We start from the raw sequence: 19,781 nt of genomic DNA on the forward strand, positions 1-19,781 counted from the left end.
AAATGCTTTTATGAAATAACTAATTTTTGAATTGTGCCTGACTGCTATGCACAGATCAGACAAGAAGCGTGGACTTTCTTCATTATGTACAGTATATAAATGTGAACAGGGAAAAAGCCCATGGAACTTCTGTCCTCAGACCGGAATCACAATCGGGACCAAGCACCTCGAAGGGTCTCCAGGCTCTTCGTTGTAAATTAGAATCAACAATCAGCAGAAAGACCTGAGAATTGTTACTGTATTAATTATTCTGTACTCTGTTTTAGACTTGATTAGTTAATCCTTTGCATCACTTAGTAGTAAGCAGTGGGACTTGGTCCTTTTATCAATGATTTTACACATTGAATGTTTTGTATATCCTCATAAGTTTTTCTTATCACTTATTATACTCTAATAATCTACCCGGCAGCAACTTCAGAATGTTCCTTTTCCTTCATTGATCCAAATCCTCGAAAGCTGTATATCCTGCCCTTACGAATATAGACTGGATCCTGACTGAACACTAAACTAATTTCAGCACACCAGAAACACCCCCTGCAACTTTGTTGAATTTGCCAAGTCCATAAAGATTCATCACACCTTTCCAAATTGGTTTCAGGGTCTCAGGAACTCACCAAACACTTCCTTGCAAACTTGTAATCTGTCAGCCCACATTCAATTGGTAATTCTGGCAAGATTTGACAGAAAGAGAGATTTTGTCAGAATTGATTCAGGAAGCCAACAAAACTGTTTATTTAATGGAGATATTAAATAACAGGTACCTTGGGTGCCAAAACTAAAAGGCAAATGAAAAAATTGCATTTATCTGTAAACATAAATATTACAGATAAGCCAAAGTGTTAGTTTAGAATCAACAATACTAGCTGGCTTAAAATCAGGTTTTAAGATATTAATTGTTTCAAAGGAAGGTAGCTTTCACCCTCTGTGCTAAAAATTGCACTTTCACAGTCATAGAAAACATTGAGAACGTCTTCTGAAATTATCAGTTATTGTCATAATTACTTAACTCATATGAGGTTGAAAAAAAGTACCATGACTATAGCTCATGTGTAATTTCAAAGTTAGTGCTCTAACTAAATTATTATCTGTAATTGACTTTAGAGCATAGAGCTTATTAAATAACAATATTTCTGATTATAACTGAAAATATTAATTGCAGAATTTACTAATTATTCTATTCTTTATGAAATGCTGAGAGTCTAAGATATTTTAAATTGCTCTTTACAAGACATGCACTGTTCAATGAACTACATTTCATTACAAATCTAGTCAAAATCATACAGTACATATAAGACGTATCACAGTAAATTTAATTTGGCTTTTCTGACACTGATCAACAGAAAAGACTCTAATTGAGCAGCCTTTTTCAAGTCCATCCACGAATTCTGAATGGATTGAGGTCTGGACTTTGACTTGGCCACTCAAAGACATTAACTGTTGTTTTTAAGCCATTCCTGTGTAACTTTGGCTTTATGCGTGGGTTTATTTTCTTGCTGGAAAACAGATATCCTCCGCAATTGCAGTTCTCTTGTAGGAGCATCAGGTTTTCCTTCAGGATTTCCCTGTATTTTGCTGCATTCATTTTACCCTCTACCTTCACAAGCCTCCACGTCCTGCTACAGTGAAGCATCCCCACAGTGTGATGCAGCCACCACCGTGCTTCATGGTAGGGATGGTGGGCTTTTGATAATGTCTGGTATTCAGCTTGCACCAAACATAGTGTTTAGTCTGATGGCCAAAAAGCTCAGTTTTGGTTTCATCAGACCATAGAACCATCTTCCAGCTGACTTCAGTGTCTCCCACATGCCTTATGGAAAGCGCTAGCTGAGATTTCATGTGAGTTTTCTTCAAAGGTGGCATTCTCTTAGTCACTCTGCCATTAAGTTACAACTGGCAAAGCACCCAGGCAAAAGTTGTTGTATGCACAGTCTCTCCTATCTCAGCCACTGAAGCTTGTAACTCCTCCAGAATTGTCATATGTCTCTTTGTGGCCTCTCTCACTCGTCCCTTTCTTGCACGGTTGCTCTGCTTTTGAGGACAGCCTGCCCTAAACAGATATACAGCTCCTCTGTATTCTTCCCATTTCTTGATGATTGACTTATCTGTACTCCAAGGGATATTCCATGACTTGGAAATTTAATTGTATCCATCTCCTGACTTGTGCTTTTCAATTACCTTTTCACAGAGTTGCTTGGAGTGTTCTTTTGTTTTCATGGTGTAGTTTTTGCCAGGATACTGATTCACTAGCAGATGGATCCAGATACAGGTATATTTTTACTACAATCCGTTGAAATACCTCGACTGCACACAGTGATGATCTCCATTTAACTAATAATGTGACTTCTAAAACCAATTGGCTGCACCAGTGATGATTTGGTGTGTCATATTAAAGGGGATGAATTATTTTGGTTTTTATATTTGTAATTAATTTAGATCGCTTTTTAGAAATCTGTTTTCACTTAGATACAACTGAGTCTTTTTCCCGTTGATCAATGTCAAAAAAAACCAAATTAAATCCACTGTGATTCAATGTTGCAAAAAAAACATGAAAACTTCCGGGGTGGGTGGAGGTGCTGAATCCTTTTTATAGGCATTGTAATTAGCATTTTTAGATTAATCTGAATGTGGAATATTCATATAATTAATAATTAGTATTTTCAACTAAAGATCATACTGGTCCAAGCTAAGATTTCTTGGAAATGTGTGAGATAAGCAAATGCTCCAGATTTTTTAATTTACAGCAAACCACAAATGAAATTTAATACTACACTTACATAAATTTGAAACACAACATTTCTCTTCCATAATTTCCTGCAGGATGGAAAATATCATAAATATTATATAAACTACAACTCAGTTAGAATTAACACCACTGTGATCTTTTCATAAGACATCAATGTAGAATTAGGCCATTTGGCTCATTGAACCTGCTCCACCATTCAATCATGGCTGATCCATTTTTCTCTTCCTCATCCCCAATTCCCCAGCCTTTTCCCATAGCCTTTGAAGCAATATCCAATCAAGAACCTATCAAGCTCTACCTTAAATACCCCCAACAACCTGGCCTCCCTGTGGTAACAAGTTCAACAAACTCACCACCCTCTGTCTCAAGAAATTTCTCTGCATCTCTGCCATTTTAATTTTGATTCCGATACCCATTCCTGTCTATCACCTCCCTCCGAGTTCCCTCCTCCTTTCCTTTCTCCTACAGTACACTCTCCTCCAAGCACAACAGGAAATCCATCTCTCATTTTCAGCCCCCCCCAAAAAAACTACATTTCAAGTCTCTAAAAATTGACATTCTTTAAGGAGCTACAGGAATGTTAGGTCCCCCCCCCCCCACCACCTTCCAGGTTCAGGAACAGTTATTACCCTGCAACCAGGGGGACCTCTGCTTTCCATAGGAGTTTGCAAATATTCGGCATGACATACAAAACTTTGACAAATTCCTATAGGTGAGTAGTGGAGAGTATACTGTCTGTTTGCATCATTGCCTGATATGGAAACACCAATTGCTCTGAACAGAAATTCATACAAAAAGTAGTGGATACGGTCCAGTCAACCACAGGTAAAGCCCTCGCCATCACTGAGCACATTTGCACAAAATGATGTCATGGGAAAGCAGCATCCATCATCTGGGACCCCCACCACCCAGGACATACTTTCTTCTCATTGCTCTCAACAGGGAGAAAGTACAGCAGCCTCAGGACTCACATCACAAGGTTCAGGAACAATTGTTGTTCCAACAAGACCTTGAACCAAACAAAAATAACTTCACTTTCCCCTTCTTTGAAATGTTCCCACAGCCTTTGGGTTCACCTTGAAGAACTCTTCATCTCATGTTCTTGATAGTTATTGATTATTAATATTATGATTATTATTCCTTTTTGTATTTGCACAGTTCGTTGTGTTTTGCACACTGGTTGAACTGAAACTGGAGTGTTCTTTCATTGATCCTGTTATGGATATAATTCTACATTGGATTTATTGAGTATGCCTGCAAGGATGGATGGGAGGGAAATAGAGGGCTATGGTCCACGTACAGGTCAATGGGATGAGGCAGCATAATACTATAGTGCTCTATGACTATGACTCTATGAATGGGTTGGGATACAGTGGCAAAGTCACTTCATTAGTGTCAATGGAAAGCAGCTGCCAAAATTATTAAATGCTCACTTGCTCATGGTCCAGTTATGTAGAGGTACATTCTCCTACACCAAACCTATACCAGAAATTACATCAAAGACAACTTTACACCGAAGAACACTTGAAGCAAAATTTGCTTACAGTGTTTTCAAGAAAATAAATCACCTCTTCGTGATACAAGAATTCACAGCAAAGTCTGAACAGCTGTTATTTGTTTTCCTCGGTAAGTTCAAGGAATGGCTGGAACTGTTGATTTGCCTCTTCAATTGCTGTGAAGTATTGAAAGGTATGAATGTTGACTATTACTCTATCTTCGTTAACCCAGCTTGCAGTTAAAACATGCAATTAATTCACACATGCTTTTCAATCAGAATTGCACTGAGCTTGCAATATCATTTTTAAATGCATTGTATTGAATGAAAATCAGAATCAGGTTTAATATCACTGACCTTCGTTAATCATATGATGCAAATGAAGCATTAGCAGTGCAGTGAGTAGCACGTAGAGGACCATGCAGTGGATCCTGCTGTGGAATAAGTGTAGACAGAAATATGGAAAAGCAGAAGAAAAAAAGACACTATTGCCCCCTGACACATATACAACAAATTGTTAATGGGGGAATATCAGAAGTCTGTAGATCCGCAATTATGTTTGGAAATCAAAAACCACAGGCACAGGAAATCTGCTACAAAAAAACAGAAAATTTTGGGATAACTCTGAAGGTCAGGCAGCATCTGTGGAAAGAGAGAGAGTTAACATTTCAGACCCAAAATGTTAGCTGTAACTCATTCCACAAGTCCTGCTGGACGGTTGGCGTTTACAGGATTCCCTGTGAATGCAGAGCAGCGTGTATCAGCCAGACAGAATGCACAGTGGAAACCCGCATCCAGGAGCATGGGAGGTGTATCCGTTAGGTTACCTGGAGAAGCTGGCGGCAGAGAACATTGCATTTGCAATGGCCATAGGATTGACTTCAATGGCTCAAGACTTCTGTGTCATACCAATGGCTTTTGGAACCGCCAGGTGAAGGAAGCCATTGAAATAAATCTAGAAGAAAAGAATTTTAACAAAGACAAAGGTCTCACTCTGAGTAAGATCTGCAATTTAATTGCAAATAAGATTGGACAGCAGAAACCTGATTGGATGAGGACTAACCAATCAGGAAGGGTGGATGATGGGGTGGGGGTTGGGACAATACCACTAGACTAGACATGCCCAGGCATCATCCCTGATGAAGATGGTGGAATTTTTCATGGAAATGTCAGTTAAGAACAATACCTGTATCTGGCTGGAAGCCCAAAAAGAGTTTATGAGATGGAGTAGGTTCAAAGGGGATGTGAGGGGTAAGTTTGTTACTCAGAGAGTAATGGATACCTGGAATACACTGCCTGGTATGGTGGTAGCAGCAAATACATTAGAGGCTTTTAAGAGACGTTAGGATAGGTACATGCATGTGAGGAAGATGGAAGGATATGGATCTTGTGTAGGTAGGAGAGATTAGTGTCTGGGTGATTTTGATTTGCGTTTTAGCTGGTCAGCACTACATTGTGGGTTGAAGGGCCTGTTCCTGCGCTGTACACTTCTATGCTATACCGACAAGAGCATTCTCTATTCCCGAATTGTCAGAGAAATCATTTAATTCTGCTTCAGTATACTATCTAAAGGAAGTTTAGGGGTGACAAGGATACTCTATTTTACTTCGTTATTTGTGGTGGATGCATGCTAAATATTCTGGGTTGCAACACTATTGATACCTTTTGGGCACAACTCTACTAAAATATTTCAGTTTGTGACTCTACAGGTACTATGGGCTGACTCTATTGATATTTTGAGTGCATCAATGGTAAAATCACAGGTTGTGACTCTACTGATGTTTCAGGTTATAGCCCTAGTATTATTATACCTTCAGTTGTAACTCTAGTCACACATTTTGGGTTGCAATTCTAATAGCTATGATTGACATCCAAGTGAAAAGTACTCGTTGAGATCGAACTGGAACAATGGACAAAGTTGAGAAACAAACTGTGTGAGAGAAAAGATAACTGAGGGTTTTAACATTTGATGCAATTAATAAAAAAAAGGGAAAATTATGTCATTGAGGCCAAGTCTAGTGAAATTTAGCTTATGAGTGATGTTGAAAAGATATGGAAGGAGATTCAGAAAATGTTGTTGGGAAATAAAACTGACTGGACACCGACAGCATTATCAGAGCTAAGAAAGTATAAACATGCCAAGCTAGGAAGTCAAATAAATAAATTTAAATGTGAACGTGTCAAGTTAGAAAATCAAGTGTATGAACTAAAGTGAGCGCATGTTGAGTTGACTGAGCAAGTAAATAATTTAACTAATCAGTTAGGAGAAAAGGAAGAAATGTGTAACATGCTGAAAGGATAGCATGATAGAGACAGTAAAAAGTCTGAACAATAGAATCTCTTTGTTAACTGAACGAGTGATCTAAGAATACAGGTCCATGATCTGTTGAAAGTGGCCTCACAGGTAGATAGGGTCATTAAGAAAGCTTTTGACCTTCATAAATCAAAGTTCTGAGTACAGCAGATGGGAGGTTTTGCTGAAGTTGTATGAGACATTGGTGAGGCCTAATTTGAAGTATTGTGTGCAATTTTGGTCACCTTCCTACAGGAGAGGTGTAAATAAAGTTAAAAAAGTACAGAGAAATTTACAAGGATGTTTCTGTGTTTAGAAGACCTGAGTTATAAGAAAAGGTTGAATAGGTTAAGGCTTTATTCCTTGGAATGTAGAAGATGAAGAGGAGATTTGAAAGAGGTATACAATATTATGAGGGATAGAGACAGGGTACATGCAAGCAAGCTTTTTCCACTGAGGCTCCGTGGGACTACATGTGTCATGGGTTAAAGGTGAAAGGGAAAAATGTAAGGGGAACATGAGGGGAAACTTCTTCACTCAGAGGGTCGTAAGAGTGTGGAATAATCTGCCAGCACAAGTGGAGCATGCAAGTTTAAATGGTTCAACACAGACCAGATGGGCTGAAGGGCCTGTTTCTGCGCTGTACTTTCTATGACTAAAATTATGATGCACAGCAGGGACCTTCAGTGGACAGTTCTGCAAACCCAGTGGATCATCTAACAGTAGTGTAACTTATGTTGGAATGCAGCCATCAGTAAATAGTCAATAGAAACAACGCCACCTTGGAAACTCCAAGGAACTGCAAAATGGATGTAAAACTGACTCAACAGAGACCTCTGGTGACTTAGTTGATGATGACAATGATGAGGTAATTGCCTAAATAAAAATAAAGGAATGAAAAGCACACAAGAATGAAAAAGGAGATTATGAAAGCAGACAGGAGGTTTGCCATCTACAACTAGACCATAAAAATAATGACAAATTTTCCAGAGAAATTTCATGTACAAGCAAAAGGTTGCTTAAAGACTTGGACTGAACTTCAATGAATTAAATTGCATCGATATGATGGCATCCAGATTTTGGCTGCCTTGCTGTCTCTTAGACAGTTAACACACTGAGTTGGTGGTGGTATAGGAGAGGATAAACAGAATTTACCAGGAGGTTTGGGTACAATTAAGAAATGGTTGGAAGAACAAGCCCCAACACAGATTGATTGAAGGGAAGTGGTTGGAGGAATTGCAAACAAAAGTATTTAGAGGATGATTTTGAATATGAAGGCCACTATAGGACAGTTTTGATCAACTATTCAGGAGTTCAAGGAACAGCTGAAGTTATTATAGAAGAATTCACATTTGGCTCCTTCAAGTCAGCCTTCATGAATGGCTTGAAACCAGATGTTTCCAAAGTGGTGAAGCTAATGAAAGCAACTTGGAATGAAAATGCTGTTTCCTACCATGATGTGGTGCAAACTGCCAAACAAGTGGAGTGAGATGTCAAAATCCAACAAAGATCAGTATTCGGGCATATTGAAGGACCGAGAAAGAAAAGAAGCATTATGAAGACATTCTAACTACAGAAATTGTCCTATTACTTTTCTTCTTTAACATATAAAAATGTGCTATAGTGGCCTTCATATTCAAAATCATCCTCCGAATACTTTTGTTTGCAATTCCTCCAACAACTTCCCTCCAATCAATCTGTGTTGGGGCTTGTTCTTCCAACCATTTCTTAATGTTGGGTTGGGGAGTCCCTGTCTCATAAGCGAGCTCAAAGGCTGTAAGCTAGTGTGTTTGTGTCCTGAATAAAGACTTTAATATCAACCAGCTGCTTCTCTCTGGTGACTTCATTCGCAGTCACAAAATTTGGGGACTCACCTGGGATATGTTCATATCCCAATGTGTGCCCTGCAATTATCTCACAGTTTAAGTGGGTGAGTTTTTTTTTTAAGATTGGTACTCACACTTTAATCTGTTCCTGAAGTATCACAAACACACTATAAAAGGGGTGTGTGTGTGTGTGTGTGTGTGTGTGTGTGTGTGTGTGTGTGTGTGTGTGTGTGTGTTTGTGTGTGTGTGCGCGTATGTAGTTTTTAAGAGTAAGTCTGTAACTTTGGTGTAACAGTTTTTAAATGCAATGGAATACAACAGACATTATGAGTTCAGACACACTTAAGTGGTAGATTGAAGAGTACGTACTCTCCAGTTTTAAGCATGTAGTGTTTAATTTTTATCCATCATTTATATTTTGCATAAAGTGGGAATTAGTGTGGTGCCAATTGAGGGAAAGGCTATACTCAGATATGTCTGTCAGGATGTGAGGTCAGGTGATGTCAGGTTGAGAACCCTGAAGACCAGAACCAGCCCTTGACCTTGATTATGACCATCCGCATGCCTTTCACCTCCGGGGAGAAGCAGAACATTTTGTCAGGGTGGCCCTAACTTAAAGCAGAATTCTGGTGTAAGCTCAAGGAAATGATTGAGTTTCACCAGATGCACAACAAATATGTAGGACAGTATGGCCCGGGGGTGCAGGAAGACACATGGGCAACTACCAGGAACACCTGCAAAGAAGAGAGATATTGTTTTTTTAACGGTGAAATGAGGCAGTTACTGGGGGAAGGTGAGATTAACTAGGGACCGATAATGTCGGTGATTAAGAGAGCTGATGAGTCAGCCATTGATCACACAGAATGTCAATATCGAGCTTAGGAGGAGAATTTAGGTTTGGATAGTCCAGGGAGTGACAGCCTAGTCTTTGTGAAAATGCTGACGAAAGTCCTGAGCTCAGCCCACCAGGGAGTTATAGATTTGGGGTTAGTGGTGGGATCGAACTACTCTGTGATAGTATCATGGGCCGGTGAGGTAAACCAGAGGAGGGGGAAGAGAAGTGGTAAAGTGGCTGTAGTGAATGTAGCTGCTGTGATGTCACAGGGGACTTGTTTTGTGTGCCAGGAAACGGGTCATTTAGCAAGGAACTGTTGGAATAGATGTGGGAGATGCCATGCTACAGCTACGGCTTCTCGGGCCATGGCGGGAGGCAGTGTCCTGTAAAAAGAGGAAAGTGTGAAAATTACTCTCCAGAGCAGGCAGAATCGACAGCAGCACCCTCTCTTTCCAATCCAGCTGCTGACCAGATTTTGGAGCTGGTGAGGTCAGACAAATGGCTAATAGCAGCCTCTATTGCCAGTGCTGCTCAGCCACGGATCTACACAAGAGGTTTATTAGGAGGCTGGTAATGTGAAATGTTTACAGTAGGCACTGGGTTGTCAGTATTGATAACTAATCTACCCTTGCCCACGACTGGAGAGGCAATTTACATTACCTGTGTAGGAGGTGAAACAATGAGGGTGGAGAGGGAGTGCAAGTTCCTGTAGATTTCCGGGTGTGCCCAAACAATGAAGTTACAATTCAGGGGATAGACACACTGAGTAAGGCAGGAGCTATCATAGACTCGGCAAAAGGAGAAATAACGAGGACAAGACAGGGACAGTGAACATGTGTGACCCATAGTGCAGCCAAAATGATTGATAACGAGACGGACTACAGCATCACTCAGGGTGGAGAGACAGGACAATGTGTGGAGATCATGTCTGGAGGTCCCAAGGCTTGGGGCCAAGCACAGTCAGGAGCTGTTAGAAGTAGTGCAGCTGCCTGAGGAGGGAGCTGAGGCTAAAGTAAAGGCTCACAAGAAAGGGGATAGTATGGAGCAGAGAGGGAACAAGTGGGCAGACATCAGTGTGAGGAGGACAGCTGAAGAACGAGAAGCAGCAGAAATTACAAGAGTACTAGAGAAACTACAACTGCCAATTTAGTAAGATTACATGGAGGTGTGAAATTCCGCTGTAAACAGGGTAACACATTGAGGGATCGAGCAAAGCAGCAGCAACATATTGCAGTTCAGAGAGAGGCAGAGGAAGACAACGTAGTAGTCCCACAGCCAGGTGACCAAGCTGTGATAAAGGAGCTGACTGAAAAAACTGGTTTCGTTTCCAGGTGAGAACCACAAGCAGAGCTCCGGACAAACTGCACCTGTGTTTGTGTTCAGACTCAGTGAGGTAGACAGTGGAGACTCTAGGCCAGGGGTGGGCAAACTTTTTGACTTGTGGGCCACAAAGGGTTCTAAAATTTGACAGGGGGGCCGGACCAGGAGCAGATGGATGGAGTGTTTTGGTAATACACCTCATAAGAGGAAATAAAATATCATGGGATATGTAGAAAACATGTGCTTTAATTTCAATTGAAAATGAACAAATGCATTACAACAAAATATCTGTCTTTGAAGTCCCATGGTATTTAGCTATTTATTGAAATGACTTTTAAAACACTGAAAATTAAATGAATAAAATACAGCTTTTTTTAATAGTAACAGTTATTATTTTAAAGCAGTGAAAATTCTGTTATCCTTCAAGATATTATCATCATCACTCTCCTCCTGCCTGTCTTTATTTCAAAAACGGTAGGAGATGCAGGTCTACTTGTCCTGCTCCTTTTTATTCAATTGTCCCCTGTGCCAAAACTCAACAACGACCAGCACAAGGACAGAACAGTGACAGCGCGCCAGTATGCGGAGCGCGTTATTTGATCTGGAGCGCATTTTTTATTTTGAGAACGTACGTGCACCTGCGCACTACTCATGTACATCACTTAACAGAAATGACATGTAACATGTAAGGCTTATTGAAAAAAATATTTTCAAATGCATTTTTTACATAACACAACGAAGAAACTTATTTTTAATTTCAGTGGGAACAGTGTTGTTGGTCTCCCTTTTTAGCCAGCACATCAAAGTCTGGATTTAGTTTTGTTGTGGTGATTCTCAGGATGGATCTGAGGTGTTGGTCAGTTAACTTGGATCTGTGGCTGGCTTTGTTGATGTTCATGACACTGAACGCCTGTTCACACAAATAGGTCGAGCTGAACAAAGAGTAAAGCGCAAATGTGGAGTAATACGCTGCACCTCAACAAAGGTCAATGTATATAGAGTGTGTCATATATTGGGAAAACGCCAGAATTGCGGGGAAAAAATGTAAACAAGGTTCATTAATATAATTTCATCAAGTTCTGCGGGCCGGATTAAAAAGCTTAACGGGCCGCATATGGCCCCCGGGCCGTAGTTTGCCCATGCCTGCACTAGGCTGAAGGTTAAACTATACGACCACCCCAACTCCTCCTGTACATCGATGAGCTGAGAGTCAAGATTCTGACAATCTTCTGCCATGGCGTGGAGTGCGAACTATTGCCTGATACATTTGCCTTGCTGGTGCCCCTGACCAGAGAGTAACCACTGCCGAGCTTTAGCTTTCAATGAACAGAGAGATAAAGAAGAACACAGGTAAACCACGATCGACGAGGCAACAGGCACACGGATGACAAAGCTGCATTTTAAATACAGTTGGTCAAATTTCTGGAACAATCACTGCATAGAGCTTTTGAGTAGCCATTAGGAATGATAGTGTAGTTATCGATCCACAGAGGGATAGAATAGGTAATTGGGAAAGGGAGTCCAAAGTTCAGTGCAATTTCTCTGCCCCCTTTTATACTGATCCTCCTTTGAGTTTGGCCTTTCCTGGAACAAAGTTATTTTTGCCCAGAAGGACCAAGAGGAGGGACTTGTATTTTGGAGATGCAATATTAACAAATTAGCAAATATTAACTTCAGTACCAAACAACCTTCAGATCTGAATATAGATTGTAGATTGAATTTAAAATCCAGCTCAGAACAATTGTTTTCTCGAAGCTGCGCTTTAGAGTAAATTGCACAGCAGGGAACACCCAACTGACTGATATATCTGCATATGCATGAATGCAATCAATACCCCAGTGCAGGAAAACAACTCAGAGACCACAGAAATTAACATTCATTTTGGATGAGTTGGTGGGAAGACCAAGGAATTTGAAAAACCACACATAACTCAAAAGAAGCATTATAAGGACATTGTAACTATAGAAATTGTCTTCTTAACTTTGTTCTTTAACATATAAAAATGTGCTGTAAATTTGGGTCTCCCTTTCTCTCTTTTGAGTGACTCCCTATATCTACCCTCCAGTGGTTTCATTCACAGTCATAGCAATGGCATGGCACAGAAAATATAATACTTGATAAGGAAAGCCTGCATTCCATCCTACTTTGCTATATTTTAATTAAATGGAAGTGGAGCTGTTTCAGACAATGCCCCATGTTGTTTTACACAGGGTCATTTGACAAAACACACTCTAAAGCCACAGTAGCTATGTGGTTGGAAAATCAGCTGGGTTGTGTTTCTAGGCTCCAGCTCAAGAAAATTCACTTTAGTTGTAATCTGATTTTGCAGGTCTGGAAATTATTGAAGCCACTATACAGATTTGATTGGTAGCCCTTTGCTACTAAACCATCTTCAGCTCTTCACTCATTTACTTTAAACTACAAAATATATGCTTCGCCTATGGTGGACAGGCATTTTTGTTCCATACGTTTGAAGCTGTAGTTATTGATCATAAGCTATAAGCTAGAACCATAAAATATTGGAGCAGAATTTGGCTATTTGGCCCATTGTGTCTGCTCTGCAAATTATATCACCCCAAAACCAACCCTTACCTTGTACCTTGTGAGTAATGGCCACAAGGTGTCCTTCTATCACTGTGAGTATGTTGAGAGATCACATGGGAACTACTTTGAATAATGCAAGTTTTGATATCCTCTGACTTTTAGCAGTCCCATGTACTTTGTGATTTGTATGCAAATTTCATTTTTCATGTGAAATTTAAGCAATTCTATTGGAGAATTTACCATCCTATTGAAGGTGATTACTGTATTTTTGACACTGTTTACTTATTGAGGGTCGTGTTGTCTTTTGGATAAACTGGGAACATATGATCTCTCAGGATGCCATGAAAGATCTCCAGTAAGTCCATTAAACTGGGAAATTGATATCCATATAAATGGAAAAAATCTGCAGATGCTGGAAACCCAAAGAACACACCCAGAATGCTGGAGGGTCTCGGCAGATGCGTGAGGCAGCAACTATGGAAAAGAGTAAAAAGTCAATGTTTTGGGTCGAGACCCTTCATCGGGAACTCACTGACTTAGCCCTAGTCTAATCATGGGACAATTTACATACCAATTAACCATACTAACCGTGTGTCCTGGACTGTGGGAAACAACTGGAGGAAACACATTCATTCCACGGAGAGGAGGTATAGATTCCTTACAGACATGTTGGAATTGAACTCCGAACTCGACCACCCTAAACTGGAAAAGTGTCGCACTAACTGCTTCACTGCTGTGGTATCTGCTGGTGAATCATGTAGCATCCATTGTCAATATTACTTATTAGGACATGTTTTAGTTTTTTAAATTCATATTAAATTAATATTACATTATAAATTCATATTACATTAACTATTGTCAGTGGTGGAGGCAGACACACTAGTGAAGTTTAAGAGACTACTAGACAAGTATATGGAGGAACTTAAGGTGGGGTTATATGTGAGGCAGGGTTTGAGGGTCAGCATGACATTGTGGGCTGAAGGGCCTGTAATGTGCTGTACTATTCTATGTTCTATGTTCTATTCTAATGCCCTTCCCTCGGACAACATCGGTGGCGTGGAGAGGGGAGACTTGCAGCTTGGGCAACTGCCAGTCTTCCACAAAAAAACCCTTGCCCAGGCTTGCGCCCTGGAAACTTTTCAAGACGCAAATCCATGGTCTATCACGGAGGCCTACACATTAACTATTATTCAAATAGTTAACTTATTTGCTAACAGAGTGATGCAATTCCTTTAATAACTTTATGTGCATTTTAACCCCACAATCCTTCTGTATGGTAGCTCTAGGGCAGCTAGTAATCTTTTCAGGAACTTAAGCAGGAAGCAGTTTCCCATCTCGACTTACATAATTGTTATGAACAGCTTGCATAATTGCAAATTGTAAAATTTGGTCTCTGTTTATGAACTGCGGAAGAAGGATTAACTGTTACAATGTTACTGTTAAGCATTCCATCTTTGTCCAGTTCAATTTGGAGTGCATGCTGCAGGATTAATTTGTTAATATCCAGTAAGGGAAACCAGCTGCTGCATTTCTGAGGAGGAACTGGAAAAGCTTAGATTTATTTTATGTTGCCAGTATATCGACAAGAGCAGCAAAGTAACACAGCAATTAGTTCATCAGTTTACAGTGCCAGTGATTGGCATTCAATTGTGCACATTTACACAGAGCATTGTCGCAAGAAAGCAGCATCCATCCTCATGGACCCCCACCACCCAGGACGTGCTCTCTACTCACTGCAGGCATCAGGTAGAAGGTACAGGACCCTCAGGATTCACGCTACCATATTCAAGAACAGTTATTATCCCTCAACCATCAGGCTCTTGAATGAAAGGCAATAATTTCATTCAACTCCACTTGCCCCATCGCTGAAATATTCCCACAACTTATGGACTCACTTTCAAGTACTCTTCATCTCATGTCCTTGATATTTATTGCTTGTGTATGTATTTATTTATTTATATTTTTATTATTATTTCCTTTCTTTTGAATTTGCGCAGTTTGTTGTCTTTTGAACGATGGTTGTCCGTCCAGTTGGTGCAGTCTTTCACTGGTTCTATTATGGTCATTACTATATTTTGGATTTATTGAGTATGCCTCAAGAAAATGACTTGCTTATGGTGACCTGTATGTATTTTGATAATAAATTTACTTTGAACATTGAATTCCTGCCGCTGTCTGTAAGGCGTTTATATATTCTCCCTGAGACCCATGGCTTTCCTCTCAAGTTCCAAAGATGTACAGCTTAGGGCTAGTGAGTTGTGGGCATGCTATGTTGGCATCAGAAGTACCCAGCACAGTCCTCACTGACTTGATGCAAATGATGCATTTTATTGTATGTTTCTATGTACTTGTGACAAATAAAGTTAATCTTTAAAAAAGAGGAAAATATTTATATCTGCTTATTTATATCTTACTCCCCTCCCTACCAATTATACTCCTGGGAATGATTATGAGGTCAAGTTGATTGCACTATACATCTCCCATTTTTGGGTACAGATTCAAGATGTACTCACACAAGGTGAAAGAAGGCTGAAATAAAGCAAGTAAATTACAAAAGAAAATGAAAGTGCACAGGTAGAGCCAGAGGAGACAGAAATACAGGAGACTGGAGTGAATGAAGAAAATGCCAGAGAAACTCAATGGGTCAGACAGCATCTGTGGAGGGAAATTGAGAGTCAGTGTTTTGGGTCAAGACCCTTCATTTGTATAGTGTGTGAAAACTGAACCTTCCCCCTACCAAGCACCTCATTACATTCTCTCAATCATAGGACTCTGCAGAGAGTGGTGCGGACAGCCCAGCACATCTGTAGAGGTGAACTTCCCACTATTCCAGACATTTACAAAGACAGGTATGTAAAAAGGGCCTGGAGGATCATTGGAGACCTGAGTCACCCCAGCCACAAACTGTTCCAGCTGCTACCACCCGGGAAACGGCACCAGAGCATGAAAGCCCGGACCAACAGGCTCTGGGTCCAGGCCATCAGACTGATTAATTTATGCTGACACAACTGTATTTCTATGCTATGTTGACTATCCTGTTGTACATACGATTTATTACAAATTACTATAAATTGCACATTTAGACAGAGATGCAAAGTAAGGATTTTTACTCCTCATGTATGTGAAGGATGTGAGTAATAAAGTCAAGTCAATTTGTTTCTAAAGTAGAGTAATTATTTCAGTCAGGAACTTTGCATTGGTGTCTGTAATCGACCAAATTCTGGAGTGGCTCAAAGCCAAACGAGACTCACAGTGCCACTTTGGAGTTAAAGGCTTAAATAATTTAAATGCTTTTACTGAAGGATGTCTTATCTATGTGTCATATCATCAATTCTCTCTGAATCAGTTACGTTCCCCCCTGTAGCAGCTACAGAGGTGTCCAGGGGCAGCGAATACCAGCCTTCTGGAAATAGTTTGACATGCCTCGTTGATGCTGAGCTGATTAGGCAGAAGATCCACCCCACAGCAAAACAGTCCTGTGTCTGTAATGAGTGCCGTTGCTGAGTATAAGGGGTAATCAGCAAATTTCATGACATATGCCAGTGATGCCAAACCTGATTCTGATCAATTAGTAATCAGGCAGTCTGAGCAAGATGAATTGCTCAGAGAAAGGCGCAGTAATGTAGCAGCTACTGCAATTATGTTTAACCCCTGTCAACACTTTCTGCTGCTGTCTGTAAGGAGTTTGTTTGTTCCTCCCATGACTGTGGGCTTCCTTCCACATTCCAAAGACATATGAATTAGTAGGGTAACACACACGAAATGCTGGTAAAATGCAGCAGGCCAGGCAGCATCCATAGGGCGAAGTGCAGTCGACGTTTTGGGCCGAGACCCTTTGTCAGGACTAACTGAAAGAAGAGATAGTAAGAGATTTGAAAGTGGGAGGGGGAGGGGGAGATCCAAAATGATAGGAGAAGACAAGAGGGGGAGGGATGAAGCTAAGAGCTGGAAAGTTGATTGGCAACAGGGATACACAGCTGGAGAAGGGAAAGGATCATGGGACGGGAGGCCTAGGGAGAAAGAAAGGGGGAGGGGAGCACCAGAGGGAGATGAAGAACAGGCAAGGGGTGATTGTGCGAGAGGCAGAGAGAGAAAAAAGAGAGAAAAGAAAAAAAAAAGAGAAATGGGGGAAATAATAAATAAATAAATCAGGGATGGGGTAAGAAGGGGAGGACAGGCATTAACAGAAGTTAGAGAAATCAATGTTCATGCCATCAGTTTGGAGGCTACCTAGACAGAATATAAGGTGTTGTTCCTCCAACCTGAGTGTGGCTTCATCTTGACAGCAGAGAAGGCCATGGACAGACATATCTGAATGGGATATCAGTTTGGATTAGTAGGGTAACTGGTCACATGGGTGTAATGAGTGGTAGGGGTTCGATAGGCCGAAGGTGCCTGTTAGTGTGCTGTGTCTCTAAATAAAAATAAGTGTAACTCTGGGAGCTGTGGTCCCAGATTAATCATCTTACTCTAGTGCACAGAAAATCAAGGACATTGGTGTTCTGCCATTTGCTCTCAGTGGGTGCTTCTTCCTGCACAGTGCTTAATTAAGAGAACAACGCTATGTTCTGTGGCCATCCCGTGGTAATATTTGTTATCGAATAGAGAGGGACAGAGCAATCAGAGGAGTGAGTGAATTTTGTATGAGTTTTCAACGTATATCGTGGGAGTTGTTATGGAATAGAAAGAATTCCATGTGGACGTTCCTCTGCGGGCATCTTCCATTTACATGGCATCACCTGTTTTGGACTTAATGGGGCTAGGAATATTAATTATTCAACACTGGCTCCCAGTGGATGCTCTGAAAACAACTGCATGGCAGGAAGCCATTAGAAAGAAAAGGCAGCAAGTGATAAATAAGCACAAGAGATTCTGCAGATGCTGGAAATCCAGAGCAACACACACACACACACACACACACACACACACACACACACACACACACACACACACACACACACACACACACACACACACAAAATGCTGGAGGAACTCAGCAAGTCAGGCAATTTTAGGGCAGGGGTTCCCAACCTGGGATCTGTGGGCCCCACAGGTAGGGTAGGGGTCCATGGCATGAAAAAGGGTTGGGAATGCCCAATCTACGAAGAGGAATAAACAGTCACTATTTCAAGCTGTAACAGCAACTGAGGCACAATTGTGTTCACTCACACTTCTTGGCCAATAGAGAGGAAACGGGATGATAAGGTGTAAAAATGTTTGTTAGTAAATGGAGAGAGGGAGAGAAAACAGCATAATGTGAATTATTACGAAATAGGAAAAAAAGAGAGTCAACAAGGATTTTACAAAGTCTTGCATGAGGCAAGATCTCAAGGAGTCATACAGTCATAGAAAAGTATAGCTCAAAAACAGGCCCTTTGGCCCATCTGTTCTATCCAAACCATTTAATCTGCCCATTCCCATCAACCTGCACCAGATCATAGCCTTCCATACCCCTAAAATCCATGTACATAGAACATTACAGGCACGTTACAGGCCCTTCGGCCCACAATGTTGTGCTCATCATGTAACCTACTCTAGAAGCTGCCTGGAATTTCCCTATATTGTTTCCCTCTATTTTTCTAAGCTGCATGTACCTATCTCTTAAAAGTTTCTTAAAAGTACCTAGCCAAACTTCTCTTAAACATTGAAATCAAGCTCACATGCACCACTTGTGCTGGCAGCTCGTTCCACACTCTCACTATCCTCTGAGTGAAGATGTTTCCCTTAAACCTTTTACCATTCACCCTTAGTCCATGACCTCGAGAAGTAATCCCACCCAACTTCAGTGGAAAAAGCCTGCCTGCATTTACCCTATCCATACCCCTCGTCAAATCTATCACATCTCCTTCTCAATCTTCAATGTTCTAAGGAATAAAGTCATAACCTATTTGATCTTTCCTCATAATTCAGGTCCTCCAGACTTGGCAACATCTGTGTAAATTTTCTCTGTAATCTTTCAACCTTTTTTATATCTTTTCTGTAGGTAGGTGACTTCATATTCACCCCAAGCATCAATAAGAGTACTGTTCTTGCTGTTGCCATCAGAAAGGAAGTACAGGAGCCTTAGGTCCCACACCACCAGGTTCAGGAACAGTTATTACACTTCAACCATCAGGCTCCTGAGCCAGTGTGGAGAACCTCACTGAACTAATTCCACAACCTATAGACTCACTTTCAAGGATTCTACAACTCATGTTCTCAGAGAAATTATTTAGTTATTTACAATTATTTTTGTTTGATTTTTCTGTATTTGCACATTGGTTGTTCATCAATTATTTTATAGTTTTTCATTCATTCTACTGGATTTCTTTGTTCTAATGTGAATCCCTGGAAGAAAATGAATCTCAGAGTAGTATATGGTGACACATATGCACTTTGATAGTAAAGTTACTTTGAACTTTGAACATTGATTCTCATAAGTATGCACATCAAATGTGGCAGTGGTCTTTAGATAACAGTATGGAAATTCATTAGTGAAGTAACAGCAAAATCTAGAAATAAATCTTTGGTGAAAATGTTCATCATCAGTAACTGCAAATAAAATGTTGCATGACTTAAGAGTCATAGAGTTCTACAGCCAACAACAAGCCCTCTGGCCTAACAAACCTGTGCCAACCTGGTTTACTGCCCAGAACCATCCACCCACACCTGGACCATGGCCCTCCATACCCTTCTCATCCATGTCCCTAAGCAAACTTCTCTTAAATTCCCCTTAAGGTTTCAAA

The sequence above is a fragment of the Hypanus sabinus genome, chromosome 20, assembly GCF_030144855.1.
Source record: "Hypanus sabinus isolate sHypSab1 chromosome 20, sHypSab1.hap1, whole genome shotgun sequence".
NCBI lineage: Eukaryota > Metazoa > Chordata > Chondrichthyes > Myliobatiformes > Dasyatidae > Hypanus > Hypanus sabinus.